This window comes from Myotis nattereri (genome assembly GCF_964212035.1).
Source record: "Myotis nattereri genome assembly, chromosome: X".
Classification (NCBI taxonomy): Eukaryota; Metazoa; Chordata; class Mammalia; order Chiroptera; family Vespertilionidae; genus Myotis; species Myotis nattereri.
The window spans coordinates 125,745,715-125,766,139 of record NC_138078.1 but is presented as its reverse complement, the minus strand read 5'-3'; the positions used below and the strand labels follow the sequence as shown (position 1 = coordinate 125,766,139).

At 38.8% G+C, this 20,425-nt stretch overlaps 1 pseudogene across 1 annotated transcript; it reads right to left on the bottom strand.

Moving 5' to 3' along the window:
- Positions 1–19,398: 19,398 nt before the first annotated feature.
- LOC308536090 (large ribosomal subunit protein eL6-like) lies at positions 19,399–19,928 on the bottom strand (annotated as a pseudogene). The gene has a single exon. The product of its transcript is annotated as a large ribosomal subunit protein eL6-like (transcript).
- Between the last annotated feature and the right edge of the window lie 497 nt (positions 19,929–20,425).

The window sequence follows — 20,425 nt, the reverse complement described above, 5'->3', positions numbered from 1 at the left end:
TCTTCCATATTCCCAAATCAATTTCAAGTTTAATCTTTTATACCATTAGCATGGCATCTACATTTTTGCTCCTATTATATTTATAAGCAATATTTCTCAAATGGAACTGATAATTTTATTTAGCAATCCCATTGCTCACCCCCTTAGCCTATATATCTGAATGGCCACAAAATTTTTCTAAGTCCAATGGTTCCAAACCTTGGAGATTTCAATAACTGCTCCATATTATTCTCCAGTCCCAAATAGTCTTCAAACCCTGTTCATTTTCTGTAGACTTTTCTTCTTTATTTAGTCATACTGGCACCATTCTAGCTCAGAGCAGCTTTGTCTCTTACACTTCCTTCAAGGCTCAGCTGAAGACCACTCCACACCCACCAACCAACAGCACCACTATTGATGCCTTTCCTGGCTGAAGTTCACATTGACTCTACCAAGAAATAATATGTACTTCTTAATTTAGGACTTAATTATATAAAGTTTTGAGATATTTAAACCACACATTGGCTAGTGTCTAAAAATGGGGTCCTGAGGATTGCATTGAATTTATAGATTGCTTTGGGTAGTATGGACATTTTAATGATGTTGATTCTACCAATCCATGAACATGGTATATTCTTCCATTTGTTTATGTCTTCCTCTATCTCTTTTTTCAGCATCCTGTAATTTTCTGAGTACAGGTCCTTTACCTTCTTGGTTAAATTTATTCCTAAGTATCTTAATTTTTGTTGTTGTTGTTGTTTCTCTTTCAGTGAGTTAATTATTGGTGTATAAAAAGGCCATACACTTCTGGGTGTTAATTTTGTATCCTGCTACATTGCTGAATTCATTTATTAAGTCTAGTAGATTTTGATGGAGTCTTTAGGGTTTTCTATGTACAATATCATGTCATCTGTGAATAATGACAATTTTATTTCTTCTTTTCCAATTTGGATGCCTTTTATTTCTTCTTCTTGTCTGATCACCATGTCTAGTACCTCCAGTACTATGTTGAACAGGAGTGATGAGAGTGGGCATCCCTGTCTTGTTTCTGTTCTTAGGGGAAATGATTTTAGTTTTTGCCCATTGAGTATGATGTTGACTGTGGGTTTGTCATATATGGCTTTTACTATGTTGAGGTATGACCCCTCTGTTCCCTTTTTGCTGAGAGTTTTTATCAAGAAAGGGTATTGGATTTTGTCAAATGCTTTTTCTGCATCAATGGATATAATTATATGGTTTTTAATCTCTCAATTTGTTTATGTGGTGCATCACATATATTTATTTGCAGATATTGTACCATTCTTGCATCCCCAGAATAAATCCCACTTAGTCATGGTGTATGATCTTTCTAATGTAATGCTGGATTCGATTTGCTAGAATTTTGTTGAGAATTTTGGCATCTATGTTCATGCGGGATATTGACCTGTAATTCTCTTTCTTTGTAGTGTCTTTATCTGGTTTTAGGATTAGGGTAATGCTGGCTTTATATAAAGAGCTTGGAAGTGTTCTTTCCTCTTGAAATTTTTGGAATAGCCTGAGGAAGATAGTTTTTAGTTCTTTGAATATTTGATAAAACTCTCCTGTGAAGCCCTCTGGTCCAGGGCTTTTGTTTGTTGGAAGTTTTTTGATTACTGCTTCAATTTCCTCCATAGTTATCCACATATTCAGATTTTTTATTCTTCCTGGTTGAGTTTTAAAGGTTGTATTTTTCTAGGAATATGTCCATTTTTCTAGGTTGAACAGTTTATTGGAATAGCGTTGCTCATAGTATTTTTTTTTATGATTCTTTGTATTTCTGTGGGGTATGTTGTTATTTCACCTCTTTCATTTCTGATTTTGTTTATTTGAGTCCTCTCTCTTTGCTTCTTAGTGAGCCTGGCTAGTGGTTCATCAATCTTGTTTATCCTTTCAAAGAACCAGCTCTTGGTTTCATTGAACTGTTGTATTTTTTTTTTTGTTTTTGTCTCTATGTCATTTACTTCCACTCTGATCTTTATTTCCTTCCTTCTGCTCACTCTGGGCTTTTATTGTTGCTCTCTTTCTAATATTTTAAGTTGTAAAGTTAGATAATTTATTACCACTTTTTTTGTTTGTTTGTTTGTTTGTTTTGCTTTTTTGGTTGTTTTTTTTCTTTGAGTTAGGGCTGTAATGCTATGAACTTCCCTCTCAGGACTGCTTTCAATGGGACCAATAGGTTTTGGATTGTTGTGTTTTAATTGTCATTCATTTCCAGGATGCTTTTAATTTCTTCTTTGATCTCTTTGGTAACCCAATCATTTTTTAATAGCATGCTATTCAACCTCCAAGTGTTTGACTTTTTTTTATTGTTTTTACTGTAGTTTCTTTCTAATATGATGCCATTGTGGTCTGAGAAGATGCGTGATGTGATTTCAATCTTCTTGAATTTGGAGACTTTGCCTGTGACCCAATATGTTGTCTATCTTTAAAAATGTCTCATGTGCACTTGAGAAGAATGTATATTCTGTAGCTTTGGGGTGAAATATTCTGAAGATGTCAATTAAGTCCATCTGATCTAGTAAGTCATTTAGGATTGCTGTTTCTTTGCTGATTTTTTTGTCTAGAGGGTTTATACAGTGATGTTAGTGGGGTATCAAAGTCTCCTACTATGACTGTATTGCTGTCAATCTCTCCCTTGATATCTTCCCGGAGTTCTGTTATGTATTTGAAGGCTCCCGCATTGGGTGCATACATATTTACCAGAGTTATATCCTCTTGTTGTATTGATCCCTTTAGTATTATGAAGTGGCCTTCTTTATCTCTTGTTATGCCCTCACTCTGAGGTCTATTTTGTCAGATATAAGTATTGCTAACTCTGCTGTTTTCATTTCCATTTGCCTGAAAGATATTTTTCCATCCCTTCAGTTTCAGTCTGTGTGAACCTTGTTCTGAGGTGGGTCTCTTGTAGACAGCATATATATGGGTCATGTTTTTTTATCCATTCAGACACTCGATGTCTTTTGATCAGAGTATTTAGGTTATTTATGATTAAAGTTATTTTTTTCCCAGTATTTAAGCTGTTTTATTCAAAAAACGATAACCAATTCAGCCACAGTTATAAATATAAACAGTACTCTCATCATTTAAAAGTTTTATACACAAATTCTGAGCTCTATAAACAGGAATTCCTTTTTTATTTCTGAGTAATTTAATTTTTTTTATTAGTTAAGGTATTACAAATGTGTTAAAGTTATTTTTGATAGGTGCTTGTTTATAGCTATTTTTACTTTTTTGTGCCTGCGTTCCTTCTTCCCTTTCTTTTCTTCTTTTTGCAGCAGTCCCTTTAGCATTTCTTGCATTTCTGGCTTGGTAGTGATAAACTCCCTTAGCCCTTTTTTTGTCTGTGAAGCTCCTGATTTCCCCTTCAATTTTGAATGTTAGCCTTGCTGGATAGAGTATTCTTGTCCCTTGGTTTGCATACTTTGTATACTTCTTTCCATTTCTTTCTAGCCTGATGTGTTTCTGTTGAGAAATCATTTAATAATCTAATGGCAACTTTCTCTCTCTTGCAGCCTTTAAGATTCTATCTTTGTTGTTAATGCTTGCCATCATAATTATGATGTGTCTCCTTTTTGGGTTCATATTGCATGAGATTCTCTGTGCTTGTGTTATTTTTTCTTCCCCAAATCAGGGAAGTTTTCTGATGGTATTTCTTCAAATAAGTTTTCTAACCTTGCTCCTCTTCTTGTCATTCTGGCACCCCTATTATATGTATACTAGTGGCCCGGTGCACAACATTTGTGCACATTAAAAGATTAATTAAAGGAAATATTTTAATATTGCTATTTGCCCTTTCTCTATAATAGAAGTGTCAGAGATTAAAGAAAATTAGTAAATGTAAAAGTAAAATCTTCCTCCTGTCAAAGTCTGGGGTCCCAGAGTCAAGTCCCCACGCACCCACATGTGCCTCAAAATCGTGCAAGACCCAGACCTGGCCGGCACCCCTACATTGGGCTAGATTCAGACTCGGCCGGTCCCACCTTGTCAAGCACTGCTGGGCAGGGGGAGAAGCCTTAGGTCCCCTGGCCCAGTTCCAGGATGGGGGGCTCCACCTGAGGTCCTGGTGGGGGGTGAACCTTGAGGTCCTTTGTCAAGCACTACTGGGAGGAGGGTGCAGCCTCAGGTCCCCTGGCCTGGCGCCAGGAGGGGGTCACAGCCTTAGGTCCCCCGTCAAGCCCCACCTGGAGGGAGGCACAGCCTCAGGTCCCCCGTCAAGCTCTGCCAGGCAGGGGGTGTGACCTCAGGGCTCCAGCCTGGTGCTGGGGAGGGTGTGCAGCCTCAGGTCCCCTGGCCTGATGCCAGAGTGAGGGGTGTGTTCTGAGGTCCCCCAGACTGGCACCAGAGTGGGAGGCATGGCCTGAGCTCCCCCGGCCTGGCGCGAGGGCCGGGGGAGCAGCCTGAGGTCCCCCGGTCCAGCACCAGGGCAGGGGGCACACCTTGAGGTTCCCCATCAATCCTTGCTGGGGGGGCACAGCCTCAGGTCCCCTGGCCTGGTGCCAGGGTGGGAGGCATGGCCTGAGGTACCCTGTCAAGCCCTGCTGGGCGGGGGTCATCCACCTGAGATCCCCCAGCCTGGTGCCAAAGCAGGGGGTGTGGCTTGAGATCCTCTGTCAAGCCCCGTGGGGGAAGGTGGGGCACAGCCTCAGGTCCCTGCTGCTTGCTGGTTAAGGCTCTTTTCAGGAACTTGGCCTCCACTGTGGATGCAACCATGTTGTGTTAAGGAAACCCCGCCTCCTCTGTGGGCACAGCCATCTTCTGTTATGGAAACTCCCACCTTCACTGTGGGCACTGCCATCTTTGTGGTGGAGTGATGGTCAATTTGCATATTCCTTCTTTATTATATAGGATTACTTCATTTCATGTTGTCCCAAAGCTCCCCCAGGCTCTCCTCCTGTTTTTTGATTTTTTTTCTCCAATTGCTGTTCAGATTGGGTTTGTTTTGCTTCCCTGTCTTCTAATTTGCTAATTCTGTCCTCTGCTTCTCCTAGTCTACTGTTGAAAGCTTCCATATTGTTTTTTATTGTAACTATATCACTATTTTCTTCTTATTCTTACACTAGAGGCCCGGTGCATGAAATTTGTGCACTGGGGGGAGGGTTGTCCCTCAGCCCAGCCTGCACCCTCTCCAATCTCGGACCCCTTTGAGCATGTCCAACTGCCTGTGGGATCAGGCCTAAACAGGCAGTCGGACATCCCTCTCTCAATCCGGGACTGCTGGCTCCCAACCGCTTGCCTAACTGCCTGCCAGCCTGATCACCCCCTAACCACTCCCCTGTCTGCCTGATCGACATCTAACTGCTCCCCTGCCAGCCTGATTGCCCCCAACTGCCCTCCCCTGCCAGCCCAGTCACCACCAACTACCCTCCCCTGCTGGCCATCTTGTGGCTGTGGGTGCTGCCATCTTTGAGGGTGTGGCAGTGCATTAGCATATTTCCTCCTTATATTGGCTGTGGGTGCTGGCATCTTTGCGACAACATGAGGATCAATTAGCATATTCCCTCTTTATTAGATAGGATGGGTTGTTGATTTTCTCATCCATCCAGTTTATGAACTGTATGAACCTTATTTGTGAATTCTTTTTCTGACATACTGCATGCCTCCATTTCATTTATTGCCTTTACTGTCAATTCCTTTTCTTTCCTTTGGGGGTTGTTCTGTCTCCCCATTTTTGCTCTCACCAAAGGATGTAGGTGTCGAGTTGTGAGGGGCCTGTGCCTGCAGTGGTGGGCTTGGTGGCATGTTGCATGGTTGTGAGCAAAGGCTGCTCCTCAGGTAGTTGTAGGTGGCTGCTCCTTGTGTGGCTGCTAGCGTGGCTGCTGGAGCGGTCGCAGATCCTAGGACTGCTATATAAGGCTCAGCTGTTTGCATGCTGTCATGGAGCCTGGGGTTGCTGCATAAGGCTTGGCTCTTTGTGTGTGGTCAGAGAACCCAGGGTTGCTGAGTAAGGTTTGCCTATTTGCCTGGGACTAAAGCATCTGGCTGGCAGGAGGGGAGCACCCTCCAGAACTCACAGGAGCCCTCAGCTGGGGAGGCTGGAGTCCTAGTGTCAGTGGGTCAGCAGCCTGAGGCAGCTGATCCCTGTCTGGGTTGGCTGTAGGATCCCAGGTGGTGTCTGAGAGCACACTGGGTGAAGGTGAGGCTGGGATCCTAGTCACAGCAGCTCTACCCTTCAAAATGGTGCCTCTGCAGCAGAGCCAGTGCTCCAGGAGAGGTTATAGCAGTAGCAGAGGCTGCCCAGCTATGCGAGCCTGGTTTGCAAGCTCCCAATGGTCCTGTGAGATCTAGCTGTCCCTCACTCAGACCCACACACACACCACATGTCAACACATTCCCCTTTCGCTTCCTTCCTCACTCACTCACACTCTTTCTCTCACTGCCATCCTCCCAGCCGCCATCTTGGAACCTTCCGTGCTCCTCTTTTTAATGAAGGCCCAAAATGTTGATATCTTGAGTTAGAGATGTGAGGAGAAAATGATCTGAACAAAATTTTTCTTTGTTTTTAATTTTTAAATTAAATTTATTTTTCATCAACATTTATACCCTCCTTTACCTCCAGTCATCCCCTTCTCCCCCACAATCACCAAACTGTTGTCCATGAGTTTCTTCTCTCTCTCTCTCTCTCTCTCTCTCTCTCTCTCTCTCTCTCTCTCTCTTTCTCTATCCCTCCACTCCACAAATCCTCCTCCCCAGCTGTCAGCCTGCTCTCTATTTATGAGTCTGTCTCTATTTTGGTTGTTAGTTCAGTTCATTCATTAGATTACACATATGAGTGAAATCATATGGTACTTGTCTTTCTCTGACTGGCTATTTCACTTAGCATAATGTTCTCCAGGTCTATCCATACTATCACAAAAGGCAAAATTTTCTTCCTTTTTGTGGCTCAGTAATTCTGTTATGTAAAGGTACCATAGATGTTTTATCCACTCATCTACTGATGGACACTTGGCTGCTTCCAAATCTTGGCTGTTACAAATAATGTTGCAATGACTTAGAAGTGCATATATTCTTTCGAATTAGTGTTTCATGTTTCTTTAGATAAATTCCCAGAAGTGGAGCCACAGGGTCATAAGGCAGTTTCATTTTTAATTTTTTGAGACATCTCCATATGGCTTTTCACAATGGCTGCACCAATCTGCATTCCCAATCTGCTTTCCCACCAACAATGCACAGGGTTCCCTTTCTCCACATCTTCACCACTCTTGTTTATTGATTTATTGATGGTAGCTATTCTGGCAGGTGTGAGATGATATCTCATTGTGGTTTTAATTTGCATATCTTTGATGATTAGTGACCTTGAGCATATTTTCATTTGTCTATTGGTCATCTGTACATGTTCTTTGGAGAAGTGTCTATTCAGGTCCTTTGCTCATACCAGTATTTTAATTTGATTGTTTGTTTTTTTGGTGTTGAGTTTTGTAAGTTCTTTATATATATTTTTTTAATTTATCAGATGTATCAGAAAATATGTCCTCTCATTTAGTAGGTTGTCTCTTCAACATACAAAAATTTTCTAAGCTCTGCCTCAGGTGGGGTGTGACTACAGGTTATAAGTCATTTGGCAATAGAGGACAGAGAAGGTAATTTTCCTAATTTATAAGAATTGCTTTCTTCAGACCCAAGCCTTTCCTCATTTGCTTTTTTATTGTCAGTCTGCATTTCTTTGTCCACTCACAATATGTCATATTTGAGGATTTGTGATCTAATATGTGTTTCCAAGACTTTGGACTCTGGAACCAGTCTGCCAGGTTTTGAATTTTGACTTTAATATTTATTAGCTGTGTGACCTTGAGTAAGCTCCTTAACCTATTATTAGTTTCCTCATACATAAAATGAGAATAATGAAAAATTACAACAATAGTATGTTCTTCATAGAGTTATAAGAAGATATGACAAATTTATATATGTAGTGCTTTGAACAGGGCTTGTCATATGGCAAGTATGTTATTACATTACTTTTTTTTTCATTTTGAATGAAGCTCTTTCTCAAAAAAGATGTTTGCCCATTATTATGTACAAGCACTTGCCCTTTCATTACTATCATTGGCCATTTTTTTAACTTAGAAGTTATGAAAATTACTGTAAGAAGGCAGGTTGTCACCAAGAGTAATATTTCATCTTATGAAATCATTTATGGCCTCTATCCTTATAATTCTTCTTGTGTGTGGGTTATAGAGGAGAGTTATTGACTACTGAAATTCAATGATTCCCCATTCTTTTTTCTACCACTTTGACTATTCCCAGGGGCTTGGACAGATTCAGGCATACAGCAGGCCATGAGGAGTCTAGATTCATGGCATTAAACACAATTGTGTACATTTTGGTGTCTAAGGTGAGCTATCATCTGCTTTGCCCGAGATATTCCAAGCTTTAGCACTGAAAATACTGTGTCCCAGGAAACCCCTCAGTCCCAGAAAAACTAGGATGTTTGGTCATTCCATTTGTCACTGACTTTTACTTGCCAAGGCAGATCTCTCTTATACCTTAAACATGCATCTCTGATACAAAGCTATTAATCTTACCTATGATCCAGGCGGTAGTTAAACTTAATTTTTATTTTTTAAATATATTTTTATTGATTTCAGAGAGGAAGGAAGACTGAGAGAGAGATAGAAACATTAATGATGAGAGAGAATCATTGATCAGCTGCCTCCTGCACGCCCCCTACTGGGAGTCGAGCCCACAACCTGAGCGCGTGTCCTTGACTGGACTCGAACCTGGTACCTTTCAGTCTGCAGGCCGACGCTCTATCCACCAAGCCAAACCGGCTAGGGCTAAACTTAATTTTTGATATACCTTATTTCATACCACTCTGCTTATGCCACCTGTAACATATTATTCCTTATAGAAGTAGTGCTGTGATGTTATTAGAGTTTATATTTTCTCATATGGGATAATGGTCTATGTTTTTGGTAAAACTTTTGACTCCAACAAATGATAATATAACAAAATTTCATACTCCCTTTAACTTATTTTTTAATTTTTTATTTATTTTCTTAATCTTCACTAAAGGATATTTTTTCCATTAATTTTTTAGGGAAGCTGAAAGGGAGAGAGAGGAGGGGAAGAAAGAGAGAGTGAGAAACATTGATGTGAGACAGACACATTGATTGGTTGCCTCCTGCTCTCGCCCTGATTATATAAATACACTATATATTTGTTTATCCACTCATCGGGGCTAGGGATCAAACCTGCAATGAGATACATGCCTTTGACCAGGAATTGAACCCATGATCCTTTGGCACCCGGGCCCACTCTCTAATCACTGAGAAAAACTGTCTAGGGCAACTTTTTTATTGACATATAATTCACATATCATAAAAATCACTTCTTAAAACGTGTACAATTCAGGGGCTTTTAGTATATTCAAAAAGTTGTGCAATCATCACCATTCTCTAATTCCACAGAATATTTTCATATCTCCAAAAAGAAATCCAGTATTTTTCTTAATCCTCACCCAAGGATATGGTTATTGATTTTAGAGAAAAAGAAAGAGATGGGGAAAGAGAGAAGATTTGAGAGAAACAGCAATCGGTTGCTGCTATATGCACCTTGACCAGGGATCAAACCCACAACTAGGTATGTCCCCTGAACCAGAGTCGAACCTGCAACCTTTAGTTGTACAGGATGACACTCCAACCAACTAAGCCAAAGCCCTCGAAACAGCTAATATGCTTTCTGTCTCTATGGACTTGCCTATTGTGGACATTTCATAAAATTGGAATCATGCAATAGGTACCCTTTTGTACCTGGCTTAATTTACTTAGCACAGATTTTCAATATTCATCCAAGTTGTAGCATGTATCAGTACTTCTTTCATTTTTATGGCCAAATAATATTCTATTGCATGAACATTCTGTATATTTGTTTATCCACTCATCAGTTCCTGGACATTTGGGTTGTTTCCACTTTTTTAAAAAAATATATTTTTATTGATTAAAGAGAAGAAGGGAGAGGTAGAGCTAGAAACATCAATGATAAGAGAATCATTGATCAGCTGCCTCCTGCACACCCCACAATGGGGATCAAGCCCACAACCTGGGCATGTGCCCTGACCAGGAATCGAACTGTGACCTCCTAGTTCATAGGTCGATGCTTCACCACTGAGCCAGACCATCTGGGTGGGTTATTTTTACTTTTTAGCTATTTTGCATGTGTTTATTCAGTTGTCCAAGCATCATTTATTGAAAGGCTGTTCTTTTCCTAATAAAGGGTCTTGGCACGTTTGTTAAAAATCAATGGACATAAATACATGGGTTTATTTCTGGACTCCCATTCTATTACATTGATCTTTACGTCCATACTGATGCTAGTACCACACTATCTTTTTTTGTTTTGTTTTGTTAATCCTCAATGAGGATATTTTCCGCCATTTATTTTAGAGAGACTGGAAGGGAGAGACAGGGAGAGAGAAAAATCAATGTGAGAGGGACACATCAATTGGTTGCCTTGACACTAGCCCTGACAGGGGCCAGGGATTGAGCCTGCAACCGAGGTATGTGCCATTGACCAGAATTGAACCTGGACCCTTCAGTCCACAGGCTGATGTTCTATCCACTGAGGCAAACCAGCTAGGGCAGTACCACCTTATCTTGATTACTGTTGTTTTGTAATAAGTGTTAAAATTGGGAAGTCTGAGTCTTCCAACTTTATTTTTTGTTTTAGAGATTGCTCTAGCTATTATGGATCCCTTGAGTTTCCACACTAATTTTAGAGTCAGTTTGCCAGTTTCTACAAAGAAACCAACTGGGATTCTGATAAGGATTGTTTATCTGGAGAATATTGCCATATTAGCAATGTTAAGTCTCCCAATGAATGAACATTGGGTATCTTTTCAGCTATTTGATTTTTTTTTTAATTTCAACAATCTTTAGCAGTTTTCAGGGTAGAAGCAATACAATTCTCTTGTTAAATATGTTGCTAATTTTTTCATGAAAAAATATTTTTATTAAGTTTATTGAAGTGACATTGGTTAATAAGATTATATATAGGTTTAAAGTGTACTATTATAGAATACATCATCTGTATATTACATTGTGTGTTCACCACCCAAGGTCAAATATTCTTCCATCACCACATATTTGATCCTCTTTACCCTTTAATATCCCTCCTCTTTCCCTCTGGTAACCACCATACTGTTGTCTGTGTCTATGAGTTTTGGTTTGTTTGTTCATTTGTTGTGTTGTTTTATATCTCACATCTGAGTGAAATCATATAGTTCTTCATTTTTCCTGTTGGACTTATTCCACTAGCATGATATTCTTAAGATCCATTCATGTTGTCACAGATGGCAGTATTTCATATTGCAATTGTAACAAAAGGCATAAAATACATAGGAATAAATTTATAAAAGGATGTAAAGGACCTATACATAAACAGATGAAAGAACATACCATGCTCATGGATTGGTAGAATCAACATCATTAAAATGTCCATACTACCCAAAGCAATCTATAAATTCAATGGACTTCCCATTAAAATACCAACAGTATATTTCACGGACCTAGAACGAACTCTCTAAAAATTCATCTGGAATAAAAAAAGACCCCGAATAGCTGCAGCAATCCTGAGAAAGAAGAACAAAGTATGAAGGATCTCAATACCAGATATCAAGCTGTTTTACAAAGCCACTGTTCTCAAAACTGCCTGGTACTGGCACAAGAACAGACATATAGATCAGTGGAATAGAATAGAGAGCCCAGAAATCGACCTGAACGAATATGCTCAATTAATATTTGACAAAAGAGACAAGAACACACAATGGAGTTAAGACAGTCTCTTCAATAAATGGTGTTGGGAAAATTGGACAGATACATGCAAAAAAAAAATGAAACTAGACCACCAACTAACACCATACACAAAAATAAACTCAAAATGGATAAAGGACTTAAATGTAAGACGGGAAACCATAGAAATACTAGAGGAATCCAAAGGCAACAAAATCTCAGACACATGCCGAAGCAATTTCTTCACCGATACAGCTCCTAGGGCACTTGAAACTAAAGAGAAAATAAACAAATGGGACTACCTCAAAATAAAAAGTTTCTGCACAGCAAAAGAAACCATCAACAAAACAACAAGAAAGCCCACTGCATGGGAGAACATATTTGCCAATGTTATCACCGATAAGGGTTTAATCTCCAACATTTATAGGAAACTCACACAACTTAACAAAAGGAAGATAAACAATCCAATAAAAAAATGGGCAAAGGACCTAAATAGACACTTTTTAAAAGAGGACATTCAGAAAGCCAAGAGACATATGAAAACATGCTCAAAGTCACTAATCATCCGAGAAATGCAAATCAAAACAACAATGAGATATCATCTCACACCTGTCAGACTGGCTATCATCAACAAATCAACAAACGACAAGTGCTGGAGAGGATGTGGAGAAAAAGGAACACTCGTGTACTGCTGGTGGGAATGCAGACTGGTGCAGCCACTATGGAAGACAGTATGGAGTTTCCTCAAAAAGTTAAAAATGAAACTCCCATTTGACCCTGTGATCCCACTTCTAGGAATATATCCCAAGAAAACAGAAACACCAATCAGAAAGGATATATGCACCCCTATGTTCATAGCAGCACAATTTACCATAGCTAAGATCTGGAAACAGCCTAAGTGCCCATCAGCAGATAAGTGGATTAAAAAACGGTGGTATATCTACATAATGGAATACTACACTGCTGTAAAAAAGAAGGAATTCTTACCATTTGCAACAGCATGGATGGAACTGGAGAGCATTATGCAAAGTGAAATAAGCTAGTCAATGAAAGAAAAATACCACATGATCTCACTTATTTATGAATAATTAAGACCATTATAAACTGATGAACAAAAATAGATATAGAGGCAGAGCAACATCGAACAGACTGTCAAACTACAGCAAGAAGGCCGGGGAGGGTTGAGGGTGGGTGGGTAAGAGATCAACTGAAGGACTTGTATGCATACATATAAGTATAACCAATGAACACAAGACACTGGGGGGTATGGAAGTCTAGGGGAAAGTCAAGGGGAGAAAAAAAAAGAGACATATATAATACTCTTTGTAACACTTTAAGCAATAAAACAATTTAAAAAAAAGGACCTATACACTGAAAACCACAAGACATTACTAAAAGAAATTGAAGAGGATAAAAAGAAATGTAAAGATAATCTGTGTTCATGGATTGGAAGATTCAACATAAAATGGCCATATTACCCAAAGCAGTATAGATTTAATGCAATCCCCATCAAAATCCTATAGCATTTTTTAAAGAAATGGAACACACAAAAATCAGATCTGTGGAACCACAATAGACCCCAAATAGCCAAAGCAATCCTGAGAAAAAAGGGCACAAAGCCAGAGGTATCACAATCCCTGGCTTCAATTATACTGCAAAGCAACAATAATCAAAACATCATAGTACTGGCAAAAAAAACAACTGGAACAGATTTGAGAGCACAGAAATAAATCCACATGTGTATGGGCATGTATTGCTAAAATTTTGAAGGCTGTTTTTGATGCTATTGTAAATAAAATTGTTTTCTTAATTTTGTTTTGCTCCAACTTTTTCACTAAAGTCAATGCTTTAGAAGAAATAATTCATTATGGTTTGCTGTGTGCTTATAATTCAAAGTTTTATCCTTTAACTCTATTAAACTATCTCTTTGATATGTATTTTTTGCTCATCAAACTATTGTCTTTTCTAAGGTGAGATTAAGAAATAATCCAGAGACATGTTAGTGAATGGTCACTTTGATTTTGACTACCTATGATGCTGTTGATGTAAATTCTTTGATTTAATTTTATTAAAGGTGAATCAGGTTATGAAAAAACCATATACTTTTAAGTTACCATGGCTTTAGTCATAAAGAAGACTTTAAAATCCAGCAAACAAGACTGTTTAATAGTTGAAAATATTTTGAAAGCAAACTTACCTTGATTCAAACCTAAGTCATTTGAGTTAGTCTAGCATGCAAATTAATGTTCTTGAGTTTAGTGAAGGAAGATATGTAAATGTCTTGAAGATTAGCAGTTAGGATTATAAATGATAAGGAAGGATGGAAAAGTACAAAGAGAAAATAATTAAATTTAATAGTGCCCAAAGAACAACATTCCAAAACTCACTCAGAATTTTTCAGACTGCATTTATTTGGTACCAAGATCATTTTAGGACTTTCAAATAGCAAATAGAACAAGAATTTATCTAATTGTAGAAGAGTCATTCTAATTGAAGGGAAGGTATATATGCAACAGTAAAATGTCAACTCAGAAGAAGTCTACTTGTAGTGAAATACCTATTTACAATAGGGCCTGAGACACAGTATCACTCAGTTAGTGTTTGTTGAATTTGTTGAATGAATATAGTAAAATTTATTATGATGAGAACATATTGAGCTGAAGTTTATTTTTTATGGAGCATGGGGGAAAAGATTTGGTAAGCAAGCATGGACCTTTGACACAAGTAAATGCTAGCTTCATTATAGGCTGATTATAAGGTATAGAGAAAATATTTTTTGTGTTATCTGAAAAGTTTTGGGTCTTATAAATAAACTTTGTTTAATACTTGGGATCTAGGGCTAAGTGTAAGCCTTGGGAAGGTAATTTATAACTGTATAGATAGTCATAGAACTTCAGAGAGATTTATCTAACTCTGAAAGTATGTTTACATTTCAAGGAAAAATAAGGCCAGGGGACCTTGTAGACATTTCTAGGTCATAAAAGTTGGGTGCATATCTGGTCCTTGGAAAGATGAGTTATACTATTTTAAAAAGCTGGAGTAAGAACCCAGGGTCCTTTACATTTTGTCTCCGAAGAGCAAAGATTTCACTCCCTCTTATCAAGAGGAAAGAAGGAGGTAGCTGCCTCTTTCTCCTGTATTTAAAGAAGAGAAAATCCATTTTTCTCTGTTTCTCACCTGTGATGCAGACCTTGCATGTGTAAGAGATTTGAACTAGCTTTTATTGTATCACCCCAGGGTGAGAATCAGGCTATAGGTGGTGGAGATCATTATTATTAGCTTTTTAACTGAATACAAATAAGCTGTCTCTACTCCAGAACACTCCATATGTGCATTCAGAATAAAATTAATAAATATGAATATTAAAACCCCAACACAGACCAATTGTTTTCAAGAAATGTTGTCCCAGCAGCATTTTCATTAAAATAAAAATGTGCTACTTTTAAAAGTACTTACAAGATTCTCAAGTATGATACTTGAATATAATAACATTGCAGCTTATTTTTGAAAGTTCACAATTCTGAGTTCTCACCAAATCTGGTTGATCATCTAATTAATAAGACCAATTATGGGGGTTTTACAAAAATTAAAGCTCATTTGAATTGTATGACTCTAAAGAGATAAGAGCTTTTCTTTCAAAATTAGAACAAAAAATGCTAAAATGTTGAAGATTTTATATTGTTGTTGCTAAGATGATTCCATTTGTTTTTAACTTAGAAAGAACATATATCAACTGGGAGACAGGATTTCTATGAAGGACCAGCTACAGATATTACATTTCCTGTCCATGGATATTGAAATAGATTAGAAACTTACATAATATTATTCAATTTGTGATAAATGAAAATACTTTTATGTTCAATTTTTGTTGCATTCAGATAAAAATAACAGATATACAGAAGTCAGAGAATGAGATTCTGAAAATTAAGCTGACTTTGGGGCAGGAGAAAATAACTCTATTTTTATTTTGTTTCCCTATGAATGGCTTCTGACATAAACACAAAATTGTATAGGCAAAGCCAAAGGCAAGTATAGAAGGAAGGCACATTATTGCCCAGCTTCCTGGCTTCCACAATGTTTCAGACTCCTTGGAGTGGCCCCTCATGATCTAGCCCACTTTAAACCTTCTACATCATCCCATATCCTCTTCCCCTGTCCTGATAGACATTATGCTCCAGCAATGATGAGTTACCTAAAATTTTGCAAACTTGCTGTATGGCGGTGTCACACCTTCATGTCTTTACACATATTTTCCCCCTTATTTAGAACTAAAGGCCCGGTGTACAAAATTCGTGCACGGGAGGGGGTTGTACCACAGCCCGGCCTGCACACTCTGTAATACAGGACCCCTTGGGGGATGTCTGACTGCCAATTTAGGCCCGATCCGGCAGTCAGACATCTCTCTCGCAATCTGGCACCTCTGGCTCCTAACTGCTCGCCTGCCTGCAGGCCTGATCCCCCTTACTGCTTTCCCCTGCCAGCCTGATCCTCCTAACTGCTCTCCCCTGCAGGCCTGCTCACCCCTAACTGCCTCTACCCTGGCTCCTCCACCATGGCTTTGTCCGGAAGGATATCTAGTCTAATTAGCATATTACCCTTTTATTAGTATAGAGAGAGGCCTGGTGAATGGGTGGGGGCCAGCTGGTCTGCTCTGAAGGGGATCCCGGATCAGGGTGGGGATCCCCTTGAGGGGTGGGGCCATCCTGGGCGAGGGGCCTGGGTTGGTTTGCAGGCTGGCCACGCTCCCATCGTGGTGGGGGTCCCCACTTGGGGCAGTGGCTGGCCTGGGTGAGGGGCTGAGGGCTGTTTAGAGGCAATTTGCAGGCTAGCCAAGCCCATGGCTTTGTCTGGAAGGACATCCAGCAGGTCTTCGGTCTAATTAGCATATTATTCTTTTATTAGTATAGATAGTCTTTCTACATTAGCTTTGTCTTCCCAGAAAACTCTAATTCATCCTTCTGCTCAGGCATAATTTTCTCCTCACCAAATCTTCCTAGTTTTACTTCCCTATAGCATCTCCATAACTCTTTCTGTTACCTGTACATACATCTGCCTTTGCATGCATCATCCTACACTGTAATCATCGGTTTACATTTCTGTATCCTACATTTCTGAGTCTTATATTTCTTGTATTTAATACAGTACCTGGCACATAACAGTGAGTAAGTATATGTTAAAGGAATTAATGAATGGGTGCTTGGATGTATGATTGAATAAAGGTATATTCTTTTATTTTCCTAGTTTTTGACTTGAATCATAGAAAAAATGATTTTAGAGTGAGAAAGGAATAACTTTGGAGATTAACTGACCTGTCTCTTATTCCTGAAAGCATCCTTTCTACAGGATCCCTATCAGAGGCTCAGACCACTTAAGTATGTCCAGGAAGAAGTCAATACTTTCTAAGTAAATGTGTTCTACTTTTGGTTAGTTTTCATTTTTATGAGTTTTCTTTATTTATACTGTTCATCTGAAATGTGCCTTCTTTTTATTTCCATCTATTTATTCTAGAGTTTGCCTTTGGAATAAAACAAACTAAGCGCACTACTTCTTTCAGTGTCAAATCTTTTAAGAGTCAGCATGGGTTAGTTTAGTCTTCTTTTATCCAGGCTAAATATACAGTTACTTAAACTCTTTCTTGTCTGTCCTGGTTTCTAGACCTCTCCTCAGCTTGGTCACTTTCCTAGGTATATTCTCCCAATGTCACTCCTAAAATGCAATGTCTGCATTTGAACATGATGTTCAGTTGTGTTCTGACTCAATAAAATTATTACTTACTGCATTTGTACACTATTAACTTGAGAAGCTAATTCACACGAGGCCATCTTTCCTATCACTCCTACTACATTCACATTTCTGGAGTTTCTACTGGCTTTAAAGGGAAATTCTACTTTTCCTTTCATATATAGAGAATGATCTGTCCTTATTGTATAGCTCAAGAATGTGAGTATGGGTTTATGAGCTGGTGAACAAAAATGGTTCACAATGGAAACAATAAACAAACTGGTGTTGTGAAAATTAAGACAGCATTATTTGAAAGTGCAAATTGAGTCTTCTTGCAAGGTTGACAATTACTTTCTAAACTATCACTAGCTCAGTATCTGTAATAGAAGATATAAATGTGATAAAGAGACAAAACTTTTGGCAATGTTACTACATGTGAGTACAGTTTAAAGAGACAACCCAACTTTGCACCTCCACACATGGATATTTAAAATGACTGTTTCCATCAGTTTTGCCACAGTGCAATAGATAGTGCTACCAAAGCCAAGTGAAAATCAAGAAACAGCTGTATCTAAACTGGATCTGGCCATTCTTTCTTCACAAACATTAACATGAGCAAGAGGCTCTTCAGCAACAGATTAAAAACAATTATCAAACAGCTTGTTCTTTCAGGAGATGAAACAATACTCACCTAGCTAGGCAAAATGAGATCTCCTGGGATCAGACTTAAATCTCATCTTTTCATGTCAAGCTCTTCCACCATCTCACTTAGCCACTTTTGTTTCAACTTTGTTGACAAAGAAAAATATTGAAAACCCCATGGAGAAGAGGACACAGACACGTGTCTTGTCAAAAAACATTTTTATTTATTTTATTTTTGGATGATACTTTTTAAAATATATATATTTTTATTGATTTCAGAGAGGAAGGGAGAGAGATAAAAACATCAGTGATGAGAGAGAATCACTGATCGGCTGCCTCCTGCACGCCCCACACTGGGGATCGAGCCCGCAACCTAGGCATGTGCCCAGACCAGGAATTGAACCGTGACCTCCTGTTTTATAGGTCGGTGCTCAACCACTGAGCCACACCGGCTGGGCGATACTTTTATTTAAAAAATTTTTCTATGTTTAGATGATACTTTTAAATGGTTTTATTATAGCCTGTCTACAGTTACATGGTGGCATATAAAAGATCAACTTTTAAATTTTCCGTAAATAAACAAGTTTAAAAATAAGTCTATTACTTTAAATTAAATCCATATTTAATAGAGAGCTGTTGAACTTTATTTCATTCACTCACTCATTCAACAACTACTTAATTATTGAAGGTTTATTATGTGTCAAATACTATTTTAGACTTGGGGATAGAATAGAGAATAAGACAGATACAACCATTTCCCTTATCGAGTTTATATACAGAAGCGGGGCAGATAACATAAAAATAATCAATATATGTGTTAGGTGGTGTTTAATGCTATGGAGTGGAGGAACCCAAAGTAGTGATTGTATGAAGTGCTGGAGAGGAGAGGGATTGCTCTTTTATTTCTGAAAGAAAAAGCCTCACTGATGAGATTCCATATAGGTAGAAATCATGAAGGCTGTGAGGACACTATATGTAGACATCTAGGGCAAGATCATTCCAAACAGACAAAAAAGCATGTGCAAAGGCCCTGAGGTTTAAACCTACTTGATGTGTTTAAGACACAAGAAGGCTTATATAACTAGAGCCAAGATAGTAAGGGGGAGGGGAGAAGGAGAGAAGTCAGGGTGTAGACCATGGAGAATCTTATAGGCGATAAAAAGTGAGATGAGGTATTTTGAACAAAGAATAGCATGATGGGACTTATATTACACCCTCCCAACCTCAAACACTGCCTGGTTTAAAAGAGAAATGTTCTCATTTTAATTAAAAAATTTTAACATATCAGTTATTTAATCAGGTTCTTATAAGAAGTTCAGAACACCAGTTTGTGAGGATAAAGCCCATTATGGGAGCAAACAGAGAGCAGAGACAACCCTGGAGCTGAGGAACAGCTTTGATTTTTGGCAGAATTTTTGAGTCCATGGCTTTCTGGTCAACCTTGTGCTGCTCTGTAATCTCATATTTCTCCTTCTCTGTGTCAAAGATCTCACTCTCCTGGTGTCTGGGCTTGCACAACTTCTTCTTGAAGTAAGCATCAATAAGATGTTTGGGGATTTTCACACCACTGCTAATCAATTTTGGTGGAGGTGCAATGACAAATTTCTGGTGTGTTCTACGCAGAGGAACTCAATTGAGGGACAGAGGTCCAGTCACAAGTGGCAAGCCACTGCTCAGCTGCTTCAGAAAAACCACCCTCTTGCCTCTGTGGCGCCCAGTGAGGATGATCAGAATGGTCCTGGGAGTGATGCTAGCCCACAATTTCCTCACATGCTGACTGAAGGGTTTCTTGCCATGGCTCAACAGCTTTCGAGGCACATTTTCAGTAGGATAATATCTAGGCATTTTACAGAGTTTAACCATTTGGGTACCACCATTCTTGTTGCCACCAACTGATTTTATGACAGTAGCAAGAATTTTATTCTTTTTCTTTTCAATCCTGGATTTAGCTGCCAAATACTTCCTCTTGTACATGGCCTTTTGGGAATACATAGCCAACCAGGAATATCTGCCAATTCCTCTGACAAGGACTGGGTTTCAACTGCAGTAGGGCTTCCCCTTCTTAGGCTTCTTAACCTTGCCACCAGCATCAGCCTTCTTGGCTTCAAGTTTCTTCTCCTTAGTATCAGGCTTCTTCTCCTTAGTATCCAGCTTCTCAGTTTTCTTTTCGCCTGCTATCTTGAAAGATGGGAAACCCATTTTAATTAAATTTATTGGGGTGACATTGGTTAATGGAGGTATATAGTGTATAGTATATAGAGGTTTCAAGTGTAAATTTCTATAATACATAATCTGTATGTTGCATTGTGTGTCCTCCACCCAAAGTCAAATCATTTTCCATC